We start from the raw sequence: 23,249 nt of genomic DNA, 5'->3' as shown, positions 1-23,249 counted from the left end.
CGCTTTTCATTTTTTAACCAAGCTAGATTGGTCTACTAATAAAATTACTTCAGACACAACCTAGTCACTTTTTAATTCACATCACTTCTTAACTCACACACAAACAACAACCAGCTCCACAGTAATTCTGGCGTCGAAGCACATTGGGGAGGTATAAGACCTTCCTGGTGGGGCCCGATGATGAAGCATGTCCCCAACCAGGTTGGTGAGTGAGGGCTTTCTAAAAGAATCCATTGCGATTCTTTCCCAACTGCTCCTCTTGCAAGGAATAGTGCACTCTTTTGTTGTTGTGTTTATTGTTAGTCATAATGAGACAGTTTCTGTGTGTGTTTGTGTGTGTGTGCGCGCACTTTTGATGGCATGCTGTATGTATCTGTGAGCGTGTCTTTCGGTATGTGTTCCTGGGCCTTTGTTGACATGTGTGTGTGAGTTGGTGCTACCAATAAATAGGTTTTTCATATTAGATAATAGTAGGCCTTCCTGTCAGCTGTCTTTCCTCTGTAGCATTCGTCATTCTTCCCTTGTAAGTCATATTGCCAGCATGTATTTTGTCTGGAATTAACCGACACATATTTTTAATTAAGCAGAAAGGACCCAATTCGTTCAATGCAGTGGCCTGAGATAATTCACAGTAGACTTACATGTCCCTGCCCCCTGACATAGGGGCTGGAGTCACGAAATATATAAAAAATGACCATAACATTGCAACTAAAAGGAACTTTATAACCCTACTGGATGTTCCATATGATTGTGGAGACCACTGCAATTGGGGAAGAGATCACTGCATGTTAAAATTTAGGGAAAGTTTAGAAGCTTGAATTTTTTTTAACTTAAGAAAAAGTTTAAAAGTTTAACAAGTTTTATAAAGGAGATGAAAAGTTTGAAGTTAAATATTTATGTACATTTATTCCATACCTTTATTTTAATTTCAAAGTATTTTTTATTGAGTTTCAAAACAGAAGAAACAGGCAAGGCGTAGCAATAGACAATTAGCAGGCAAAATTGGCAAGCGAAACAGACATGCATGTCTTCTCTAGTAAGCGGTAGAAAAGCAGGGTGATCATGCCAAAATGGAAAGGCGGGGCCCGGAGATCGAGAAAGGCCCCTAGTCGGAGCAGCAAGTGAATAAGACAACGCTGAAAACCCGCCCCACCCCCCAACTCCCAACTCTAACTCCCTCCCCCCACCCCTACCAGTACGCCATTTTTCCAGAGTAGTCGTGTGAGCCATATCTAGCCAGAGTGTGTCAGGGTGCATCGGGTCGTGCTTGGTCCCCCGTGCCGTCTGTGAGGCGCAGGATGTGGAGGTATTTCGGGCAGGTAATTTCATGGAATTCCCTGGATAGCAGCGTCAAGAGCGGTTGCCAGGTAGTTCGGAATGAGTCAGTGGTATGTGTGAGCGTGGCCTGGATCCGTTCCATGCCTAGCGTGAACCATAGTTTGTGTAGCCAGCCTGTGTGGGTGGGTGAGGTAGTAGATCCCCATAGTGATAGGATGTGTTGTGACGCTGCCTGCATAGCGATGCCCATCTGTTTGCCGCAAGGTGATCTCAAGGGGAATGTAAGTGCATTGGGGAGCCCTAGGAGTGTGTATGCTGGGAAGCGTGGGACCTCGGTGTCAAATGTGAAATCTATGTCGTCCAAAACAGCCTTCCAATACTCCTGCAAGGCGGGACATTCCCACAGAAGGTGATTCAGGGTGCCCCGGTTGCCACAGCCCCTCCAACATAGCGCGCTCCGAGTCGGGTTACCCTGATTGAGTCTCGCCGGGGTGAGGTGCCAGTAGATAGCTAGCTTTATCGCCGATTCCCTAGCCTTAGTGTTGCGTGTAGTGTGAGCGGCTCTGTAGTGTATGTGGTTCCATTCTATTGAGGAGAGAGTCCTTCCGAGCTCGGCTTCCCAGCATCGTTGACCAGCCGTTTTATCTGGGTCGGCAGCAGGGGAAAGCATCTGATAAAGGTCTGAGATAAGGTGCCTATCTGATTCCTTAGACACAAGCCAGCGTTCGAACGATGTCATCTGCCGGCTGACCAGGGGGGCGACGTCCGGCTGCAAGAGCCAATGGCGAATTTGGAAATATTGAAATACGTGGGGCTTAGTCACACCATAGTCTCGCGTGATGTCGGCGAGTGAGAGAAACCCCTCCAAATCAAAGAGGTGTCCGGCCGATCGGCAAGGTGTATCGCGCCATTGCAGGAAAGCTCGAGCGTCCGTGCCGGGCAGGAACGCAGGGTTGTCAAAGAGAGGGGTAAGTGGGGATGGGAAGGTCGTGAGGCCCCTCTTGACCGCCACCATGTCCCAAGCTGCCATAGTGGTTCGAGTGATAGGAGAGCGGAGGAGGTAACGCGGTCTATGCTGGCGGGCAAGAAATGGTATCTTCCACAAGGAGGTCTGAGCCAATGGTTCTATCCTGGAAGAGCCATCTCTTCTCAGATTCGGGTCGGTACCACTCCACCAGATAGCGGATTTGCGAGGCCTGGAAATACTGCAACAGGTTCGGGATCCCGAGGCCACCTTCGTCAACAGTTCTGTATGCCACTCGTTTGTGTAATCTGGCGCATTTCTTTTCCCACACGAATTGGTGAATGTCGTGTTGGAGGTCAGCCAATACTCCTGGCGGCGGTGATACCGGGAGAGTCTGGAAGATGTATAAGATTTTGGGTAAGACTGACATCTTCACCGCCGCTATCCTGCCAAGCAGGGAGAGGGGTTGCTTTGACCAACGCGCGAGGTCGGCCCGGATCTGGGAAGACAAGGTAGAGTAATTGTGATTGACCGTCGAGGTCGTGGAGGAAGTCAGAGTGATCCCCAAGTATGGAAGCCGGGTGGTGGATTGCAGGTTGCAGCCGAAGGTAGGCGACGGGTTGTTAGGAAGGGCATGACTGCCCAGGGGCAATATCAGGGATTTCCCCTGGTTAACTTTGAAACCCGACACAGCGCCAAAATTCTCCAGCTCTACCAGGAACGCTGGTATTGAGCTGGATGGGCGGTCCAGAGCAGCGATTATGTCATCCGCGTACAATCCCACTACGTGGGGTTCATGGCCGAAAGACATTCCCGTGATGTGAGGGTTGTTGCGGATTTTCTGTGCTAGAGGTTCCACGTAGAGAGCAAATAGAAGGGGTGAGAGAGGGCATCCTTGGCGGGTGCCTCTCTGTATCTCGAAGGGGTCTGACTTGAGGCCGCCCAGCCGGACACGAGCCAAGGGACGATGATAGCAGCTCGCAATCCAGGCCTGAAACCGGTCGCCCAGGTGGTAGCGCCGCAGTACAGCCCGCAGATAGGTCCAGTCGACACGGTCGAAAGCTTTCTCCGCATCGATGGCTAAGAGAGCAGAGTCCGAGACCTGAAAGTGAGCCTTGTCCAAGAGGTGCAGTAGCCTCTTGGTATTGTCGCTACATTGGCGGTTCGGGACAAAGCCCGATTGATCTGGCTCGAGGACGCCCGGGAGGCAGGGGCCCAGACGGGCCGCAAGCACCCCCGTAAACAGCTTCAGGTCCATGTTGAGTAAGGAGATAGGGCGGAACGCGGAGCAATGCGTCGGGGGTTTGCCCGGCTTAGGTAGGACCACTATGTCGGCTGCAAGCATATCGGGTGGTATGGAACTTGGGCCTTCAAAGGAGTTAAACAATCTGGCAAGGATAGGTGCCAGGATGTAGCCAAAGGACTTATAAAAGCCCGACGAGAAGCCGTCAGGGCCCGGAGATTTAAGCGGGCGGAGGCGCGCGATGGCAGCGAGAATCTCGTCGGCGCGGATGGGGGCATCTAGGGCTTCTGTGCTTGCCGGGCATAACGGCGTGATGTTAGCAGATTGTAAGTAGGCGTCAATGGCAGTCGGTGACGGCGTATCCGCACTGTATAGAGAGGCATAGAAGGAGCGGAAAGCGGAGGCTACCTGTGCGTCCTCGGCAATAGCTTTGCCGGAGTCGTCCAGTAGCGTCGTGATTTTGGAGCGCTGGAGTTTGGCTTTCAAGGCGCTAGCTAGGAGCCGGCCGGTGCGATTGCCCCCCACGTAATACGTGTGGCGGAGGCGAAGAGCAGCAAATTCTGCCCTGTCAGTGTCGAGGCTGGCCAGTTGAGCCCGGGCGGCTTTGAGTTGGCGCCATATCCTCGGGGCACATGTGCGGCTGTGTACCCTCTCCAACTCCGCAACTTTGTTGGAGAGGTCCTCCCTCTTTTCTTTACGAAGTTTGGCGTCCGCGGCCGATATAGCTATCAGCTCCCCTCTCACAACAGCCTTTAAGGCCCCCCATAGGGATGACACCGATACTGATGGGGTATCATTGGTAGCTAAGTAATCCGAGATGCATTTGTGAAGCTGGCGGGTAACTGCCAGTTTCTGTAAGAGGGGTTCGTTGAGTCTCCACGAGCCCGGAGTGCGTGGCGATTTGGGTACAGTAAGCGTCAGTTCCAGCGCATCATGGTCGGAGAGGGCCGCCGGGACAATAGACACCGTGGCGATTTGAGGAACAAGGCCCGATGAGCCCAGGAAGTGGTCTAAGCGCACATAAGTGTGGTGTACGTGTGAGTAAAATGTGTACTGTGTTGCGGTGGGATATATCGTCCTCCAAAGGTCTGAGACGTCTCTGTCGCGCAGCCAGGTTATGCCCGTTTGCGAAAGTGCCCCAGTGTCTCCATAACGGTGCCCTGATCTATCTTTATTGGTATCCATGACGAGGTTGAGGTCCCCCCCTATGAGCATGTGGGTGTGAGATGCCTGAAGCGCTTCTGAGATTGCAGTTTGCAAGAAGGGTTCCTGACCCGTGTTGGGGGAGTAGATGGAGCCTATCGCGTATGTGGCAACGCCTATTTGGAAGGTATGGGCCAGAAGGCGTCCCCTAATTTCTCCTATTTTGGCCCCTACCTTGCCCTTGAAGTGCCGCGATACAAGTATAGCCACCCCGGCTTTTTTTTACGGGAAAGAGGAGAAGTACTGCTGTGGGAAGGCGCGGGAGCGCAGCCGGTGCCAATCTTTAGCTAAGAGATGTGTTTCTTGCAGCAGGCAGACGTCAGCTTCAGAGTTCTCTAAGTAGGAGATGATAGCCCTGCGTTTAATCGGGTTGTTGAGGCCCTTGACATTAAGAGACAGGATTTTGAGTGTATCAGCCATCACTAAGGCATGTGGAGGCAGTCAAGCTTAGTAGTGCAGGATGCAGCATGGTAGCGGAGAATGTAGGCAATCCCTGATGCTTGTAAAGGTCCCATGGCGTACTGGTCCCCACCCTCAGTCCCCTCCCCCCCTCTCCCCTGAACTCAACCCCTCCTCCCCACCCCCGCCGCACCCAAGCCCGGGAGGCCACCCTAACCCCAACAGAATGAACCTGCCCAACTCCCCCCGAGTCCTGGTCCCCCCTCCCCCGATTCCCCCTTCCCCTCCCAGAACAACCCCCCCGACTGGAACTGGTGAAAGTCTCGGACCTAATTGTGCAGGGCACAGGTCCGTAGAAAGTCAATGAAAGGGGTACCATGGCTGCAGTCCAATTGGCGGCTCCCCGGCCCAACCCCCAGTTAAGCTAAGTGCGAGTAATAGAACACCCCCAAGAGGTCATTGTTCTACAGATCGGGTGCTGTGTTATCTGCTACTTCCTGTACAGCCGCTTCACGTTCCTGGGCGACCGTGGCCGGGTCCGGTTTCGGGATAGATCTCGGGGTCCTCCTCCTGCGTACCGTCTGCCAGCCGTCCCTTGTAGGACGAGATGGGTCATCCTGCGACCGGGTTGGAGAAGTGTCTCTGGAGGCCGAGACTTCCGGAATGTCGATCCCTAGCAGGGAACAGGTATCACGGAGCGACCTGAGCTGATGAAGGGAACCATTCCATTTAAAGATCAGGCGGAACGGGTGACCCCAGGAGTAGGGTATCCCATTATCTCTTAGGAAGTTCGTAGCAGTCCGGAAGGTCTTACGCTTTTGCAGGGTGATGTTGGAGAGATCTTGAAAAAGGGCTACAGGGGCATCCCGAAATCTGATGGGCTGCACCTTCCTGGCTTCTCTAAGGATGCGTTCCTTCAGAGGAAAGTCTGGAAGGAATGCCAGGATGTCCGGAGGCGGTGCAGGTGCTCGGCGTGCCATGCCAACTCTGTGAGCCCTGTCAATCCGTATTTCAAAATCGCTCGGCTCGCCCAGGATGTCTCTGAACAGGTCCTGTAGGTATTCGGTCACATTGTCCTTCTCAGCCTTCAACGGGACGCCCCTGACCCGTATAATATTCCGCCTGGAGCGGTTCTTCAAGTCTTCGGAATGCGATTGTAAGTCCACCTGTTGATCTTGAAGTCGCAGGATTTCCTGCTGTAGTCTCTCCACCTCCATACTGCGAGATTGATCAGCTTCCTCCAGAGAGGCAACCCGCTCTCCCAGGCCGTCAATGTCACGACGGAGTTCCCGCTGTTCCCCCGCCAGGTCCTGTTTCAGGGTCTGAAAGTCCTCCCGCAGAGTGTTGAAGAGGGAGGCTAGGAAGGCTTTAGTAATGGGATCGGTGTCCTCGTCCGGCGCCTGAGGGCTCACTAGAGGTTTCGGGGACGACAGTGGTTGATTCTTGTCCCCCTTCGGCGCCGCTTTGTGCATGAGGTCCACAATGTTCCGGGTCCCTTTGCGATTAGAGTGCGCCATGACGTCCAAGACGGGGTATTGGGTCCGGCCGTTGGGTGTCGACGGGGGTCTTCGAGTGACTGTTCAGCTGCGGGGGTGAGGTTAGCCGTAAGGAGCAGCGGGCGTTCCAGAGCCGGCACGGGGTTAGCGCGAAGATTTAGGCGTGGTGTCTCGTCAGGAGGATCAGCAGGCTGTTCCAGGGACGGTGAGCTGAGGTGAAAGCCCCATGTGGGGAGCCTCGAAGGGCGTACCCGGCACGCGTGACAGCAAGGGAGGCTGTGCTGGCAGGAGTGGCTAGGTTATACCGGGCCGGGGCTAGCGAGCTATGTCAAGAGAAGTTCTCACCGTGTGGCAGGAGATGCGTGAAGCAGGGAGAGCAGCGCGGGCCCAGTAAGAGCACACAGGTCTCAGGCGGAAGAGTAGCGCCTCAGGTATCAGCAGGAGGGAGGCGTCTCAATCCGGATAGTGGCGCAGGGACCCCAGGCGTGGGGAGGTCCACAGATATCCCAGGCGGTGGAGCGGGGGGCCCTGGTGGGTTGTAGGTAGCGGGCAGCCGGTATCTAGCTGGTAGTAATAGCCCCGGTGGGCGAAGGGTCGGTCAAGTTCCTGGCAGGCCCACGCCGGGGCCCACAGCAGCCGAGGGTCACCCAGCAGGGTATGCAGTGACCGGGGGGGAGGGTTACTTAGTTGTCCCCAACCTCCCGCCGCAGTCTGCAGGGCGCAGCTCACCTTGTACTGCGGTGTGCTCTCCCAGATCGCCGTCCGTTTAAGAGGCCGCCGTCATAGCGTGGAGCTGCAGCAAGGGGGTAATCCCGTGTCGCCGGTGCGCCTCCTCTGCTGGCGGCTGAGGGGACAGGGAGGCTCCGGGGGGTAACAGGTGGCGGGCAGTTGGTGCCCCGCTCGATGCCTGCCGCCGTAGGTTCAGTGGGCAGGGACCCCTCCGGCCGTCTAGTAGGCCCACGCCGGGGCCTAGAGTGGCTGGTGGCCTCCGGTGGGGCGCACAGTGATCGGGAGGGCCGGGGTGGGCAGTTCTCGTCACGGGTGCGCCTCTCCCGCTGATGGCCAGAGGGGCGGGGGGGCTCCGGCGGGTCGTGGGAGGCGGGCGGTCAGTGCTCCACCCGATGTAGGCCACTGCTGGTCCGGTGGGTCCGGTCCTGTTCGGCCACCCGGTAGGCCCACGCCGGGGCCTAGAGTACTCGGAGGTCCTTCGGCGGGATGCCCAAGGTCCCGGATGGTCGGAGCCGCCGCCTCTGTCGCTAGTGCGTTACCTCCGGTAGCAGCTGAGGAGATGGGGAGGTTCCAGCGGGTCGCGCGAGGCCGGCAGTCAGTGCCCCGCGCGATGCAGGCCGCTGCTGGTCCGGTGGGACGAGTCCCGTTCGGCCGCTTGGTAGGCCCACGCCGGGGCCTGGAGTTGCCGGGGATCCTCCGGCGGGGCGTGCTATGGCCGGAGGGGGTCAGGACGCACAGCTCCTTCCGGCTATCCGCAGTTGGTCGCAGGACTTGCCCCACTGTGCTCCGCTGTGCACCCCTTTGACGCTCCGGTGCAGCGCCTGCAGCCGCTGTAGCGTGGATGTGCGGCGGAAGGGCTCAAACCTTCGTCGCCATTACGCGGTCCTCGCCGGCAGCTGAAAAAGCGGGGTACAGGCGATCTCCAGCCCAGAGAGACCCGGTCGGAGGCACCTCAAGTAAGCAGGGAGGTTAGGAGCTGGTTTTAGGCAGGTTCACAAGGGGATGTCAGCTAAAAATAACGTGGTACTGGGGCACAGGGCCGGGGAGCCTCGCGATCCACGTCTGCTCAAGCTGCCATCTTGGCCACGCCCCCCCATACCTTTATTTTAAATATAGAATGATACAATAAAATGTTGCAGCATTAATAACTTAATTTAAAACTAAAAATGCAATTTTTTGAAATATATATTTAATTTAATCAATATTTTTCCTGAAGTTTAATTATAAAAATAAATTCCAGCCTGAAGTAAAAAATATATGCTTTCTTATGTTGTTAAAATTGTTAAAAGCAATTTATAGAATATTTTAACAAAAAAGTAATTATTTTAATAAGTATTAATATCACTAAATCGGTCCAATTTATTAAGATTAACAAAATATATTATAATAACTGAATGATTAAGTTTTAGTTTTAGAACATTAAATAAAATGTATGTATATTTATAAACCGTTTAAATCATTTAATTTACATCACATAAGTTGCTCTGGGTTTTATTTTAATGTCCTACCGCTATTATTTTCTATGGGAGAGTGTTGCAGTATCAGTGGTTAGCCATGTATGTTGCTAGGCTTACTCCAGCTCTTAGCAGGGATACAGTTACTACTACGTTAGGCCTATTTTCGCTGTAGCAACTATAGAAGGGCAGTTTGTGAAGAGTAATGGGCTTACTCTTGTGAGTGGGTGCATGTTCCTCCCCAAATCCCTCCCTATCACTCCCTTAACCCCACATTATCCCTCTCTTAACCACTCCCTTTAGTAGTAAGTATTCCACATTTTCCAGACACTCCTCTCTGTCCCTTTCACATTTACTACAGAAATGTATACTAATGTGTGTGGTGGTCTTCACAGTCGGGGTGCAGATTCCCATACATACAAGACAGGAAATGTGGAGGCATAGATCTCTGCATGTTGAATTGTGAATATCATTTTATAGTACACTAGTCCTACTATTATAGTACTACTAAATGCCTTTGAATGTGATTACTCGCTCCAGAAAAACGTGACTCAAGGTGCGAGTGTCTGTTTGACCTGGTAGCAACTACCACTGACATGTTGATATCAGAATGTGGTTTAAAAATTTTTTTAACTCCTTCAAAAATCATCTACATAAACAAAGTAAGCAAGTTTTTCATTTTCATAGCCACATGATCTGAATATTTGCTTTGGTTCACTCTATTGTAACCAGAACCCCCTGCATACTCCAGTCAGATTTTGGAGAAAGCTGAATCTCAGGAATTTTTGAGAGATAAATACTGAGAGGCAGCCGGTAAAGTATCTTTGCAGACAGGCTACTTTGTAACTTGTAAAAGCGCATTTAGCATTCTTCTTCATGCTAGTTACCTGTAAGTCTCAATCTGTGCCACATTTAGGTATCCCTACAGATAGAGTTAGCCATCTCTGAGGCGTCAAATAGGCAATACTCTACACAGTATATACATTTAAGAATTAGTACAGAGAGAGTGGTCTTTGGCCAGCCTCCTCCAGTCATTGGCTTTCAGCAGTGTTTAAGCTGTAAGAATTTAAGTGTAGTTGCCAAACAGTTTGAAGGAAGGTACCATCCAGGATGTGTGTTCCAGCACATCTCTGCCAACGTGGGCTCTGCCCACTGTTTTCAGTGCCCGCACCACCCCCACTGCACAGGCATCAGTTTGCAGGAAGAGCAAGGCCTTGGGACTGTGAAAGGGCACTTTGTGATACCCAAACCTTGGTTTTGCTAGCAATTAAATAAACCCACATTTTAATGTTGGGTTAACCTGGCTCTTGCTTAATGGTCACTCATCATAGTCCCTTCTCACTCAATCCCAGACTAGCTCTATCCTATCTCTTTCAATTTAAGTTTCGATCTATCCAATTTCAATATACATAGATAGCCCCACTGATGGGCATACAATGTGCATTGCTAGGAAAGTACAAAAACCTTCCAATGACAAGAAATGTTTACTATCAGTAATGCTCACTGGCACACAATTTACGCAGGCTGTCCCGCAGAGTGGTCAACATTATGCACGTTTAGCCGAAGGCACGAGTAGAAAAGGTGCCAAGGTAACTGTGGGCATGGGAGGTCAATGTGGAGAGGAGGCCTTGCACAAAGATATTCTCTATTAAAGAGTTGCCATGGAGATGGACAGCTCTGCATAAGGAAGTCCTGAATGCATCTCCATCCACAAGGAGCCTTGCAAGTGCATTTCCACACCTGCATCATGAGAAAATGGCTGCCCCATTTTTTGGTCTTTTGAATGCAGCCTCCTGTAAGTTAGGAGACTAGCACAGCAATACATAACAGACCAAATACGTGTTATGTGAATTTTAGCTGAGAGAGTTGTAATTCAAATATTATTGGAGGATTTTTAATTCCTTTCAAAACGTTACAAGCTTTCTGTGTCCTTTGTTACTAAACAGCAAAGCTACACCCCCTTTAACATTGATGGTGTGCTAGTGGATGTGGAGTCGAGTATGTCAACGTGAGCAATGTTGAGCTGATTACACAGGACTTTGGTGCTTTCCATGGATACGCTGGTAGCTAGGGGGAAAAATGTGAGTTGGGGGAAAAAACAATGAAATTATCATCCTTTCAACTTGAAAACACACTTGTACCATGTGGCCCCATGACATGTGTGAAACATTTAGCCAGTAGGTTTACTATTTATATTGTAAGTTAGGCTCCCTGTGCTCAGCATATAAAATGATGTTGGCTTAAATGCCATGGCCAGCTAAAAGTTTTGCACAAACAACAGTTGGACAGAATGCAGAACAATGTCATACTTTCACCCCAGTACAGAGATCTGGGCCTAAATCCATCGTTTTTTTGCACTCCTCACCACCCCAGTTCAGACATGGCCATATGCAAATCAGCCTTGACCCTGTGCCTCATGGGAACAGTCCAGCCCGAACTGCCAAGCCATGACTTTCCTGGACCGGAATCAAGCATCCTAGGACCTGTTTCTGGCTATCAGCCGTCTTCAGCCAGAATACCTTGACTCCAGTGGTTTGGAGAGCATGGGACTCACGTCTGAGCATACCCATCCCACTCAGGATGACAAATGCAAAAACAACAGTTGATGGACAGAATGCAGAACAATGTCATACATTCACCCTAGTACAGAGATCTGGGCCTAAATCGTTTTTTTGCACTCCACACCACCCCAGTTCAGACATGGCCATATGCAAATCAGCCTTGACCCTGTGCCTCATGGGAACAGTCCAGCCCGAACTGCCAAGCCATGTTTTGGCATGATATGGGGTAGCTATGGGGGAATTTGTGAGATTTTAAATCTGCCGGAGCTTTTTTAAGGCTGGGGCACAGTCATATGTCAAACAAGGTAACATGAAAGCACTCTACTTTCTCAGACCTAAATCAGTTTTTAGATTACAGGCCCATGCATTTGGCCCCAAAATATCTATTTTCCGTGAACTTTAGACATTATCCATGCGTTTACATGCTGGTGTCTTTTCTTTAAGCATGCTGTTAGAAATGGGGGTTGATAGTTTTCAATGGTTTGCACCGTTGTCCACGTAGGGACCCTTCTTCCTAGTTGGGGAAAGGGGGATACACTTCTAAAATGACCCCTGCTCACCCTCTTGGTAGCTTGACATGAGCAGACAGGCGTATTTCTCAGAGGCAGTGTGTAAAGCATTTGTGCACACAAACAGTAATACAGTGAAAAAAATTGGAAATGGACACCACACCCATTTAGAAAAATAAGTAATCTTTATCTAAACCAAACAAGACCAAAAGGACAAAAATCCAAAAAACAATAATCCAAATATGACTTTTAAAAGGTAGAAGAAGTTCTGTCTATAGCAAACTATAGATGCGACACTTTCACACAAAGTACCTTGGATGTGTCAAAATCCTAAACAAAAACAGCCACAGGGAAGGTGATGTGTTGGTTCCTTACGCGCAAGGAAGGTGATGCGTCGGTTCCTTACTCCAGGGGAGATGATGCTTTGGTTCCTCACTGCCACGCAGGGGAGGTAATGCGTTGGTTCCTCACTGACGGGAAGGTGATGCGTCGGTTTCTTACAGTGCGGGGAGGTAATGCGTCGGTTTCTTACTGCGGCCCCAGCATTGATGTAGACTTGGCGCCCCGGTATGATGCGTCAGGATCAGGGATACATCGGTTCTCGATGCGGCGGTGGGAACAGCGCTGCGTTGGTTTCTCCAGCCATGGTCCCACGATGCGTTGGTTCTTGCAGCTGCACAGCAGGGCCTGCACCAGAATCAGTGCGGTGATCTCAGACTTTGTAGATCAGTGCACTCAATATGGCATGCAGCGATTTCTCCAGCCACGGGCAGACGCCACATCGGAAACAGGTGCGGATGTGTCATTCTTCTTTGTCGTTGCGTTCTATCTCCCAACAGCAGGCACAACCCCAAGAGGCCCAGAACAGCAGCAGGCGCCTCTTGGCAGGTCAGAACTCCCAGCAAGGAGGTTCAGGGAAGCTGGAGGTGAAGTCTTTGTGTCCCTTAGACTTCAGAACAGGAGGCAAGCTTTTCATCAAGCCCTTGGAGATCTTTCTCAAGTAGGGGACACAGCACACAGCAAAGTCCTTTTCCTTTCCTTGGCAGAAACAGCCACTGCAGGCCAACCCCAGAGAGAACAGAGCAAAGTGGAAGTACTTCTCCTCAGTTTCTCCAGCTCTTCTCCTTGGCAAAGGTTCCTCTTGAATTCCAGAAATGATCTTTGAAGTCTTTTCTATTCCTGATTCATGAAAGGGGGTGGTGATGGACAGAGTATCTGAATTAAGCAGAACACTCCTACCCATGTCAAAAGATCAGGGCTTGATCCATCACCGTTTTTTAGCTCACTGCACCATCCCAGCTCAGAACCTGGCTATATGCAAATTAGTCTGACCCTGGCCCAGTGCATCATGGGAACAGGGCAGACCAAACTACCAAGCCAATTCTTTACTGGAAAGGAAACAAGCTTCCGGGGACCGGTTTCTGGCATTGCAGCCGTCTTCGGCCCGGCTTGCTTGAATCCTGATGGTGCAGTGAGCAAGGGACTCACATCTGAGTATACCCTACCACACTTATGGTGGCCAAAAACGATTCATGAAAGGGGGTGGTGATGGACAGAGTATCTGAATTAAGCAGAACACTCCTACCCATGTCAAAATATCAGGGCTTGATCCATCACCGTTTTTTAGCTCACTGCACCATCCCAGCTCAGAACCTGGCTACATGCAAATTAGTCTGACCCTGGCCCAGTGCATCATGGGAACAGGGCAGACCAAACTACCATGGTGCAGTGAGCAAGGGACTCACATCTGAGTATACCCCCTTTTTATAATTATTTTGGCCACCATGAGTGTGGAAGGGTATGCTCAGACATGAGTCCCTTGCTCATTGCACCATCAGGATTCAAGCAAGCCGGGCCGAAGACGGCTGTAATGCCAGAAACCGGTCCCCGGAAGCTTGTTTCCTTTCCAGTAAAGAATTGGCTTGGTAGTTTGGTCTGCCCTGTTCCCATGATGCACTGGGCCAGGGACAGACTAATTTGCATATAGCCAGGTTCTGAACTGGGATGGTGCAGTGAGCTAAAAAACGGTGATGGATCAAGCCCTGATCTGTTGACTGGGTAGGAGTGTTCTGATCAACTCAGATACTCTGTCCATCACCACCCCCTTTTTGTAATTATTTTGGCCACCATGAGTGTGGAAGGGTATGCTCAGACATGAGTCCCTTGCTCATTGCACCATCAGGATTCAAGCAAGCCGGGCCGAAGACGGCTGTAATGCCAGAAACCGGTCCCCGGAAGCTTGTTTCCTTTCCAGTGAAGAATTGGCTTGGTAGTTTGGTCTGCCCTGTTCCCATGATGCACTGGGCCAGGGACAGACTAATTTGCATATAGCCAGGTTCTGAACTGGGATGGTGCAGTGAGCTAAAAAACGGTGATGGATCAAGCCCTGATCTGTTGACTGGGTAGGAGTGTTCTGATTAACTCAGATACTCTGTCCATCACCACCCCCTTTTTGTAATTATTTTTTTTTCTATTCCTGAGACTTCCAACAGGAGGCAGGCCCTTGGAAAAAACTCTAAAAGCAGGATAATGAAAGCACAGTCCATTCCTTTCCCTGCCCAAGACAGGAGCAACCACGGCAGTCCAACCCCAACAGCACAAAGCACAGGGGCAGTACTCCTCCTACAACTTTCCTGGTCCTTCTTCCTGGCAGGTTCCATAGTTCAGCAGTAATCTAAAGTTCAGGGGTCTGGGCTCCACTTTTTATAGCACAAATACCTTTGTTGTCTGGTGGCGGAGAAGCTCTTTGCCCAGTCAAAACCAGTTCTGTCCTCTCTGGTGCAGCTGACCGGCAGGAGGTGGAGACAGGATTGTGTAAGGCAGACAGGGCCTATTCAGGTGCAAGAGAAATCTCCCCCACCTCTCTAACTGCATTCAGGTGCAAGGAAAATCTCGTCCCACCACTCTAAATGCAGACTGGGCCAAATCAGGTGCTAGTGAGAACTCCTTCCCCTACTCTGAATGCAGCCCAGGTCTATTCAGTCCAGCCCTGACTCATTCAGGAAAGGCAGGGCACACATCAACCCCCTCTCCTGGTGGCTGTCTGAGAGAATGTACATCCCCAGTCCCTGTCACTCCAAAGCCAGACAGACAATACACAAACCAGCAGAGGCTCACAGGATGGCTAAGCAAGTATATACCAACTTTCTAAAAGTGGTATTTACAAACTCACAATATAAACATCATCTTTATTAAAAGATGCATTTTTGTATTCTGAGTTCAAGTATACTAAACTCCATCCTTCCATCTTGTCCCAATGCGAAGTTATATTTATAAGATGTTATAAATAAACTCCCATTCTATCCTATGGGACAGAAAGCATTTCAATAGTGAAAAACAGAATTGGCAGTATTTCACCATCAGGACCTGCCACACACATCAGGACATGTCCTACCTTTCACATACACTGCACCCTGCCAACAGGGGCACCTTGGGCCTAACTTAGGGCTGACTCACATGTAAGAAAAGGGAAGGTTAGGGACTGGTAAGTGGGTGCACGTGCCAAGTTGACATGGCAGTCACAACTGCACCCAGAAACTGCAGTTGTAGGTCTGAATTACCTGTGAAAGGCTGCTTGTGTGGGTGGCACAATCAGTGCTGCAGGCCCACTAGCGGCATTTGATTTACAGGCCCTGTCTGAGCACACACAGTTCACTGTACTACGGACTTACCAGTAAATCAAACATGGCAATCATGGAATCACCAATCCATAAACACAATTTACAGGGAGAGCATGTGCACTTTAGCACTGATCAGCGTGGTAAAGTGCCCAGAGTCATAAAACCCAAAAAAATAGGGGCCAAAACAAGATTCCAAAAAGCAAAATGTCTGGTGATAAACTTGCTGGCAAAGTCAGGTCTAACACATGCCATTATAACCCACTGAGAGCAGTAAAATAAACAGGGCTTTTGTTAGATTCCTTACATTAAATTGTCCAAGCTCTTAAGTGCACTGCCTGTAATTCCTGGCCTGTGTGGAGTGGAACTGAACCAATATTAGAAGTTAATTACCTCTACATAGTCGGAACTGCTGGCAAAGAGAATGTGGCCTAAGGGTCAGAGCTGCCGATTTAGAAGCTGGGGAGCCAGGTTTGATTCTCAGTGTTGGCTCAACATCCTGTGGTTCTGGCTAAATCACATAATCTCCCTGCGCCTACCAAAGAAAATGAATGTGGTCTGGTGTAATATAACTGGTGCTCATGTAAAGCACTCCAATACATTCGGGTCCACTTCGCGCTTTACAAAACTGCAAAAATAAAGCATGTTATTCCTAAAACCTCCCAGCAAGTGGCATTTTTTGACTTTTCATGCTGTAGCAAGGACTCCCGCTTATTTAAAGGGAGAATCTGAAGCAATACAGTGCCCGTGGAGCTGCACTCCAGAACTTCAGTCCGTCCCTCATCTCCAGTTCTCCCTCTTTGCGTGATGGACGATGCATGTGTACAGCACTGGAGACGGCAGCCGTGAAGCACTTCGGCACTTTTAGCATAATGTTACCACTGCCAGCGAAAATCTTTGAATAATAAAGCTGTTGATAGCCTCCATCACATGCGCATGACCCCAAAACTGCTCTGTAGCTCACAATGTAGCCAACGCGGGACTATGCAGGTCAGAAAAAATAAACTGGTGCTTTCTATGTTTATTTTTCTTACTGGGCTGTGCGTATAATTCAACAGAACACTTGCATCCAGTAGCTTCCACCCATTATCTAATTAATCAATACCTGACTTTGCTGCTGGTGCTGAGCACGGGAAAATAAGTGCTCACAAATAAGTGCAGTGGTGCCCAAAGACAACGCCGGCTCAAACTGAACACTAGATATCAGATACTTTTCTAGGTTTGCTATTGGTTCGGTGAGTTGCCCATCAAGCCCAAGGCCTTTTGTAGAAGGTTATTGTTAGAAATGGGGGTGTCCAGTTGGCAATGATTTGCACCTTTGTTAAAATAGGGGCCTTTTCTTCTAGTTAGGATAAGGGGGAACACTTCTAAAATAACCCCTGCTCACCCCCTGGTAGCTTGGCGCCAGCAGTCAAGCTTTTCACAGAGACAGTGTGTAAAGCATTTGCACATAACCAAGAGTAATACAGTGAAAACACTATAAAAGGACACCCCAAAAATTTAGAAAAATATGCAATATTCTATATATTCAAAACAATACAATAGAAATAAGAATCCAACATACAGTACTTAAAAATATATGCACTTCGCAAGTATAACCTTAGAAGTGCAGTTCCTTGAAGTCAGTAGCTCCGTCCAGTGCTACTGCGGTGCTAAAAACAATAGAATCCAACAGTTGTGTCAAACCGCGTTGGTTGTGGTGTCGACAGACTCTAAACAGTACCTTTTCGTTGTGGCCGATCACGTTTGTGCAGGCAGGCTGTGGCAACTGTCGCGGTTGCAGAATGAAGCATAGTAGTTCAGCATGCGGTGCCCTGAAGGCGCTGTGCAGGCAGCGGCTTGGTGATGATCGTCAAGTGGCGTCAGTGAGACATGGGCTGCGGTGCAGAGTGAGGCGGCGCTTATTTCAGTGCTGACAGGGCACAGTGCAGGCGACAGTGCCAGTTGCTGGGAGCTGGCGGTGGTCGGCCCATAGGGTAGTGTGGGACGGGGTGGTGTGTCGTGTGACTTATGAGCGGTGTCCCAAACCACGGTGAGATCATGGGTATCCCGGTCAATGGTCAGCGTTGTCGTCGGTGAGACCAGGGTGGCAGAGTGAAGCGAGGTGGTGTAGAATGCGGTGCCCACAGGTCGCAGCGCAAGCAGCGACTCATTGGTGGCAGCGGTCGCCATCGTCAGTGAGACCAGGGTTGCGGTGCAAAGTGCAGCAGTGCCCTCTGCGATGCCTTCAGGACGTGGAGGCCTCAGCGGTGTTGGCTGTTTTCCCCCTCTGTGGCAACTGAAACCACGGTTCTAAAGGCGGTACCCAGAGGTGGGTGAAGTCTTTTCTCTCCCTGAGACTTCGAGAACAAGAGGCAAGCTCTTTTTCAAGCCTTTAGAGACACTCAGCACAAGTAAAGAAAGTTCAGTCCAGTCCTTTCACTGCCCAAGGCAGAAGCAGCAACTGCAGGCCAACCCAGCAAAACAACAACATAGCAACGGGGCAGTACTCCTCCTAGCAGTTTTTCCAGTTCTTTTTCTTGGCAGGTTCTTTGATTCCAGCGATTTCGAATGTTCGGGGGACTGAGCCTCAATATTTATACTCAGTTCCTCTTTGTTCTTGTGGGCAGAGAGTGTCTGTGCCCAGCGCAAACCAGTTCTGTCTTCCCTGGCCCGGCTTCCAGGCTGGAGGTGAAGACAGCATTGTCCAAGGCAGACCAGGCCGATTCAGGTGCAAGGAAATCTCCTCCCACTACTCTAAATGCAGCCGAAGTCTATCGAGCCAAGAACTGACTCGTCCAGGAAAAGCAGGAAATACCTCGACCTCCTCAGTGGCTGTCCGAAGAGAATGAACATCTCCAGCACCTGTCACTCCGAAGCCAGACGGTCAATCCACAAACCCAAAAGAGGCACACAGGATGGCTAAGCAAGAAAATACCTACTTTCTAAAAGTGGTATTTTCAAACACAGAACATAAAAATCATCTTTACTAAGAGATTAATTTTTATATTCTGAGTTCAGGCATTTTAAACCCCATTTCTCTGTCTTGTCTGATGGGAAGATATGCTTATAAGGAAGCTCCCATTCCATCCTATGGGACAGATACCCTTTCCATAGGGAAAAACGAAATATACTGTAATTAACTACCAGGACATGTTACATACACCAGTACCTGTCCTACCTTTAGTACATATGGCACCCTGCCCACAAAGGGACATTGGGCCTAACTTAGGGGTGACTTACATGTAAGAAAAGGAAAGATTAGGGCTTGGCAAGTGGGTGCACTTGAAAAGTTGGCATGGCAGTAAAAACTGTGTGCAGACACTGCAGTGGCAGGTCGTAGAACCCTTCAAAAGGCCACTCGTGGGGATGGCACAATCAGTGATGCAGGCCCACTAGCAGCATTTGATTTACAGGCCCTGGCACTCTCAGTGCACTTTACTAGGGACTTACCAGTAAATCAAATAGGCCAGTCATTGAAACACCAATCCATAATCCAATTTGCAATAGCAGCACTTGTACTTTAACACTGACTGCAGTGAGAAAGATGTATTGTAGTCTTAAGAAGAGCATACAGTAGCCTGAAGCCCACTCATTCCTTACCATTGGTTGGCTTTACTGTCACTCTAATATGGTTATTTGTTTTTAAATGGATTTTTGTGTCCTCGCTTTTCAGTTTTTTGTTTTTCCCTCGCATGGAGTATAGCCTCTTTATCATATCTCAGACTGTGTGGCTTATATGCTTCCGCGCTTCTCTTTTAGGGAACTTCATTTTCTTTTTGGTTAGGCACTCCATAAGAGTGCGTGTGTTTTCCAGCTTTCTCCCTTCGGTGCTACTCCCATATTGCTCTGTCTTGCCAAAGTGCTGATCTCACCCAAACCGCAGATGTGTAGCTCTTTCTCACTTGTGTGCTCCACGTTGCTCTAGTGTACCTGTGTGTTTCTCCGCCTTCCACCATGTTCACTCTCTTGTGTAGCTTCATTGACAATCCACCCCACAATGCTTTCCATCCCAGTTTTCTCCCAGCTGCTCTCCCCCTCGCTGCCCCCTCGCTTGGCACTTTTGTCAATATGTGTTTTTGAAGGGCCAACCAACAAATTGCTGCCTGTCCCTCCTCGTTAAAAAAAGTACTTTTGCACTACTTCAATTTCATATTGTTTTATTTACTGAGCTACCTCTGATCAGTAAATAAAAAATTGGAGTGTGCGTCTGTGAGAAATTGGGTTGTTGGTTGACTGAGGTGTGAGCCCTGGTCAAGCAGCAAACACAATCCATGTCAGAGTAAGACACAAGCAAATGCCACATTAACCTGTGCTCAACCCCCAGGTAGCCTGGCAGAGAGTAGCCAGGCTTAGCTTAGAAGCAAAGTGTAAAGTATTTGGGCAACACTTCAAATAGTAAAACAGTAAAAACACCACACAAAAAGGATCACCAAGAAAAATAGAGCAAAATATAATAAATAAAACAAGACCAAAATGACAAAAATCCAACTAGTAGAACAGGAGTTATGCATTTTTAAAGAATAAACAGGCACATGCATCAATATTGATTTTTGCGATTCCTTAATTGCGAAAAATAAGGAATCGCAATTAAGGAATCACAAAATGCAATGCATCAAGAAATCGCTGAAAGAATTGCGATTTCTTAATATTCCCTAATCGCGAGTCGCAATTAAGGAATACCTCCCCATTCATTCCTATGGGCCTAGAGGCCCATAGGAATGAATGGGAAGGCATTCTTAATTTGCGATTAGCAATTAGCGAATCGCAAATTTAGAATGCGATTTCAAGGGTGCAGGGGTGTCCAAAGGACACCCTGTTGCACCCCTGAAATCAATCTGTGCACATATGTTGTGCACACACATGCCCTAAGTGCATGTGTGTGCACAACATGAAACTTTGAAAAATGCACAAAAGTGCATTTTTCAAAGTTTTCGCAAATTACCATGAGGTTCAACCTCATGGTAATTTGCTCCCCCTAATTGCGAAATCGCAATTTTTTTAAGTTTCATGCATTGCATTTATGGAATCGCAAAATGCAATTCCTTAAATGCAATCGCAATTTGAGAATTCACAAATATTTGCGAATTCTCAAATTGCGAGGGCCTTCACCCATCATGCATTCCAAAAACAGATTTTGCGATCGCAAACGGCCGATTTTTGCGATTCGCACCGTTTGCGATTGCAAAATCCTTCGATGCATGTGCCTGAAAGTGTACAATTGCGCCTAAAAGCACAAAGCACCACCCACAAAATTCTGGGTGCAACGGTGTTAGACCTGGCACCATTGGCGTGGGTCTCTCTTCCATTTGTGCTGTTGCCTCATGTGTTTTTGCTGGTATTAGATGCTTTGGGCACTGTGCCACTGCTATTCAGTGCCACAGTGCAAGTGCTCCCTATTGTAAATTGATGTATTAATCAGTGGTTCCATGTTTGGCTATTTGGTTTCCTTGTCAGACCCTAGTCTAGTGCATTGAGTGTGCCAGGGCGTGTACTCCAAATGCTGCTGGTAGGCCTGCAGCACTGGTTGTGCCACCCACAGAAGCAGCCTTGTACAATGTGTCTAAGGACTACTATTGCAGAGCCTGCATGAAGTCTGGTGCTGTCATGCTGACTGGGCAAGTGCACCCACTTGCCAGTCCCTAAACCTTCCCTTTTCTTCATATTAGTCACCCCTATGGTAGGCCCAAGGGCAGGATGCATTGTAAGTATAAGGTAGGACAAGCCCTGATGTGTATGGCATGTCCTAATAGTGAATTACAGCCATTTTCGTTTTTCACTATTGCAAGGCTACCTGCTCTCCATAGGCCAGAATGGGCTGTTAGAATTGTTACACTTTATAATCCTAACAGGCCCAGAGAACATGGTAGAAATTCGAGTTTAGTATGCCTGAACTCATATAATAAAATACATCTTTTAGTAAAGTTTATTTTAATATTCTGTGTTTGCAAATGCCACTTTTAGAAAGTAGGTATTTGCTTGTAAAACCATTCAAACCTGCCTCTGCTAGTTTGTGTATTCCTATGTCTGATTTCTGTAAGTGACAGGGCTGGGGAATTCCAGGAGACAGGCTGAGTCACCAAGTGGTGAATAGAGAGATCTGCATCTTGATGGTAGGGGGGAGTGTACCTGAACTCTGAATAGGGCTGTGCCTGCCTTCCACAATGCTGGCTCCACCCCCTGGGGAGCGGCTGATGTCTCTGCCCTGACACTGAAAGAAGAGAAGGAAGGCTGTCAACAAAGTACTCCAGGACTGTACTTGCCTTCCACAATGCTGGCTCCGCCTCCTGTGGGGCGTCTGATATTTCTGCCTTGCACTGTGAAAGGAGAGGAGAAGTTTGGAAAACAAAGTGCTCAGGAACTTTTGGACTAGGCAAAGGCCCCTCTCCCCTCATAGAACAACGGATTTCTGGGTATAAATATTGGGACCCTGATCCCATAAAATTAGATCACTTTTGGACTACAAGAAGAAACCTTTACTGAGGAGAGGAACCTGAAGAAACTGAGGAGAGACTATTCCCAAGCTGAAGTGCTGCTTGGGGGATTGGCCTGCAGTGGTTGCCTTACTGCCAAAGGTAGGAGAAAGGAACTTTGTAACTTTGCTTTTCAACTTGTGAAGGATCTCCAACGGCTTGGAAAACAGCATGCCTCCTGCTGAAGTCTCAGGGACAGCAGACTTCACCCCCCCAGCTCCCCAGAGTTCTTGTGGAAGTGCCTGCTGCTGTTTTGGGCCTTCTGAGGAACTGCGTGTCGCAAGGAGCTGGAAGCGCGACTCAACGAGAAGAAGCGTGTCGCTGTGCTTGCCGCCGCAACTCCGGAGAAAGGAGGGTGTCGCCACTGGAACTGTCGCACTGCACTGCATCAGAGAGAAGCGCGCCGCAACGAAGATGAAGCGTGTCGCCATCGCTGCTGCTGCCGTCGCAACTCCGAAGGAAGAGGGTGTCGCCGCTGTGGTTGCCGCACTGCATCGCATCAGGAGAAGAATCTCGCAACGAGGTCGGAGCGTGTCGCCGTCGCTGTGCCTGCCGTCGCAACGCCGGAGAAAGGTGGGTGTTGCCGCTGAAACTGTCGCATTGTACCACATCGACCAAGAGCACCTCGCATCCCCGAGAAGCGTTCCGCCGTCAGAGCTGCTGCCGTCGCATCTTGGATGTCGCCGCTGTAGCTGTCACATCGAGCGGAAGCTTCACGCATCGTGGAGAAGAACGTCGCCGCTGGAGCTGTTGCCGTCGCGTCGTAAGGGTGTCGCCGCTGCAGTCCACTCATCGAACTGAGAGTTTCTCGCATCCCCGAGAAGCGTGCCGCATCTGGAAGATCTTCACGTCTTTATGTCTTTGCCCCTGACTTTGCCGCATTTCCCATCGCTGCGACATTGCTTGTCGTGGATGCGCAACTCAACTTAAGGTACATTGACGCAGAGTGTCGCATCTAAGAACTGAACTGAACTAAGCTTAAATCTACCATCTTACAGTAATCATAGTGTGTATTTTTGTCGTTTATGGTCTTGTGATAACTCTATATAAAGTCTACTTATTTTTTATATAAAACCTGTCTGGTGTCCATTTGTAGTGTTGTCACTGAGTTACTGTTTGTGGTCACAACTGCTTAACTTACAACGCCTCTGAAATAAAGCCTTGACTGCTCTCGCCACGCAGCCTAGAGGGTGAGCAGGGGTTATTTTAGGTGTGTAACCCCCTTTCCCTGACTAGAGGAGAGGGTCCCTGTTTGTCACAAGTACCTACCTGTGCCAACCAGAGACCCCCAAATCTAACAAACGGACTGGGTCAAAGTCAAAAGTTCAGTCTGACGGAGATGGA

Source organism: Lissotriton helveticus, chromosome 11 (genome assembly GCF_964261635.1).
Source record: "Lissotriton helveticus chromosome 11, aLisHel1.1, whole genome shotgun sequence".
NCBI lineage: Eukaryota > Metazoa > Chordata > Amphibia > Caudata > Salamandridae > Lissotriton > Lissotriton helveticus.
Note: the sequence above shows the minus strand (reverse complement) of the source record.